Here is a 3,550-nt window from a genome sequence, read left to right on the forward strand (position 1 = left end):
ATAATAACATAATGTTATCACTAACGACTTGGAAGAAAACAAACAAAAAAAGATTTATATATGACAAAGCACAACACTCAATGATTGTGTAATTACTTAACATCACAATTTGTTTGTAGCCCAAATTGAAAGGGGAAAAGAAACCAAGATATTACTACTCATCAGTAGACACCAATTAGATAAACACAACCAACAATGGGAAGGGACAAAAAAACATAAGTTGATTCGTACGCAACTTGCATATTGAGATTATATAAAAATTCTATTTTTATGGATCTAAATCATCGAATTGGTCAAGATAAAAAATTGGGTGTTAGAGGGGAAACACGCTAACTAAACCAGAAGAAAATTGATTTAAAAAGGATCTCCCTATAAATTCAAGAGGCTAAAAAGAATCGTGTAGCATTTGTTCACTATAATGGATGATTCCCCTATAATAATATCTAGTGATTTGTTCACGATCACATTACAAGTGATTAGTTAAAAGGGTATAATGTGTATGGTCTAGTTACCTTGAGAAATAATACCCTTTCAATGCTTTGGGTCTCCCTTTCTCGTTATCCCAACAAATTCTTCCCCTCAAAGCCAATATGTTAGTTATGCCTAGCTTTCAATATATGTTTGTTATGTCTAGCTGTGCAATTAATGGTTTAGTTAATTCGTTTATTCAATTCAAATAGTTTGCCTAATATCAAATCAAGGTAACAAGTTATGAGCATCCCTATGAAGGCACTCATTGGGAGAAAATAAGCATCCCTGAAACGACACTAACCGTTGAAATTTCCGTGTACAAATGGGTAGGAGTATTGGTAAGTTGTAAGTTGGCATGGGACCTAATAATAAGCATTAGTGAGAGAGACACGCATGGAAAAATGATTATTTATATTATGATTAATTTTAAAGGCTACCCTATCACACAACAAGCACTTATCACCTCCTGCTCTTCCATGTTGCATTCTTCATGCAATGAGATCCAGCGAGAGAGTGGCACATGTTTGTTTATTTTTTACTTCAAATTTTACCTCTTTCTACGTAGAGCTTGGGAAAGTTTGACATGGGTATACTTGCATTTCAGTTGTATAGATCCATTTGCTAAAGGTTTACTTGCATTTTAGTTGTATAGATCCATATTTGACCCTTGACAATGGCGTCTAGAGGATTGGTCAAGCTGGCCCTCTTGCTCATGTGTTGTGCTTCAGTATCCTCTGATCATGTGCTTCGATATTCTCCACCCATGTTGTTTATCTTGAAGGGTGATTCAACAATGGATGGAAAAATCATGGGTGATATCTAATTGGAAGAACGATGAGGGTGCAGCAAGGGAGTGGATTCACACTCTGCTGGAAAATGAATGGAGACCCCGATGACAACGAGATTCAAACTCATGTAGATGCACATTTCTTTTCCATTTTGGTTGAGTTTCCAGAGTTTAACAACAAGGATAAGACACTTGTTCTTCAATTTTTATGTGAAGCATGAGCAGAACCTTAACAACGATGGTGGATATGTGAAGCTATTGAGTGGTGATGTTGATCAAAAGATGTTTGGTGGAGATACACCTTACAAAATCATGTTTGGTCAAGACATATGTGGTTACAATGCAAAGAAGGTTCATGCAATTCTTGCTTATGGTAGAAATAACCATCCTATTAAGAGGGATGTACCATGTGAAGCATATCAGCTTATTCGTGTTTATATTTTTATTCTTCAACGTGATGTTGCTTATAGCATTCTCATTCTCATTGATAACAAGGAGAAAATTTCTGGAAGTTTATACACTGATTGGGATATTTTTCCACCAAAAAATATTAAGGATCCTGATGCCATAAAGGTGGAAGAATGGGAAGACAAAGAATACATTCTTGATACAGAATACAAAATGGCTAAGGGATGTGATGGTATTTCGCAGGAAATTCTAGATTCAAATGGCACAAAGCCATAGGACTAGGATGATGAGGAGGATGGTGAGTGGAAAGCTCCAACCATTCTGAACCCAGAGTGAAAAGGGCCCTAGAAGCCAAAGAAAATCAAGAATCCAAAGTACAAGGGAAAATCGGTTGCACCAATGGCTGACAATCCAAATTTTAAGGATGATCCACAACTATATGTTTTACCCACTCTAAAATACTTAAGGATTGAGCTATGGCAGGTAAAATAAGGAACATTATTTAATAAAATTTTAGTATGTGATGATCCTGAATATGCGAAGAAGTTGGAAAAGGAGACATGGTGAATAAACAAGGATGTTGAAAAGGAACCTTTGGAAGCAGAGGAGAAAAAGAAAGATGAGGAGGATGACTTTAAGGATTCTAATGATGAGGAGGCAGTTGATGAGGAGCATACTGAGCATGACGAGTTGTAGGTGAGACACATTAGCTGGAAGTTAGTTGGGTAGAGATTCTAACAACAATTCAAATGTTGTTAGCTTAGCGAGAAATTATAACATGCTACTCAATCGTATTTGATGTTGCAAAATATTTTGGAACAAACTTGAGTTGATTTATATTAAGTAATTTCTGAGAGAGGCGCATCAATTTTTCAAGGACTAAGTTCAAATGAATCTGTTAACCTGCATAGAAAACTTGTATCTTCTAAGAAATTTTCAATAGCAATAAATTTGGAAAGCTATTAAAAATTGGAAATCTATTTGATATTTGTTAAAAAAAATTGGAAATCTATTTGATATTTGTTAAAAAAAAAATCCATGTCTGATGTATATTTCATTTTGTTTTTGTACGCTTTGGTATAGGTAAATGATAATGAGCGACCTCTCATAGAGGTCGAAATCTATAGAGTTTTGGCAGATACTGTGTTCAAGTCATGGGAAGGACAAGTTAAGGTAAAGGTATGTTAGATAGTTTCTTTATGTGCATGTAAATAACTGGGCTATTTATTTCAACACAAGAGAAAAGAAGGAAAGAGGCGGGGTAAAGAAATAGTTGAAGAATTTGATGATAATTACTATGATATTGAGAGTGTGCATGAATGTGAATTTGAATATGTGCCTCCCTTGACTCGAGCTCGTAGCCATTTAGTTAATAAATCCAAAATCGAAGATGGTTCGACGGTTCCAGTGAAGAGAATGGGGCTAAAGAATTTTAGGCAGAGATCAGTATGTTGGGCAAGGTCCGTCGTCTAAATCTTGTTGCACTCCTTGGGTACTGCACTGAGAACAATGAAAGGTTGCTCGAATTCATGAATTCATGCCTTAGGGCACGCTTAGCCAACACCTTTTCTATTTCTATTTGGAGTAGAATGGGATCGAGCCTCTCAATTTGAACAAATGATTGCCTATTGCTTGCTTTGGAAGGTACTTACACAACCTGGCTTATAAAATGATCATTCACAGTGACTTGAAGCTTTCAAATCTTCTGGATAATAGGCTGCTAGCAAAAGTATCTGATTTTGGTCTTGTAAATCTTGCTTCTGAGGATAAAATATCCATGGAAACAAGATTGGCCAGCACATTTGGATATCTTGCTCCAAATTATGTAGACAATTTTTTATTGTAGTACCTTTGACTGTCTTTTTTTAGGCAAACTGTGGATGC

The 3,550-nt window shown here is 35.8% G+C and overlaps 1 pseudogene; it reads left to right on the plus strand.

Annotated features, from left to right (window-relative positions):
* Positions 1 to 1,144: 1,144 nt before the first annotated feature.
* LOC149209636 (calreticulin pseudogene) lies at positions 1,145 to 2,362 on the plus strand (annotated as a pseudogene).
* The last annotated feature ends 1,188 nt before the right edge of the window (positions 2,363 to 3,550 follow it).

Source organism: Pinus tabuliformis, chromosome 1_2 (assembly GCF_031772625.1).
Source record: "Pinus tabuliformis cultivar Carrire ecotype Pingquan chromosome 1_2, CPIR1, whole genome shotgun sequence".
Taxonomy (NCBI): domain Eukaryota; kingdom Viridiplantae; phylum Streptophyta; class Pinopsida; order Pinales; family Pinaceae; genus Pinus; species Pinus tabuliformis.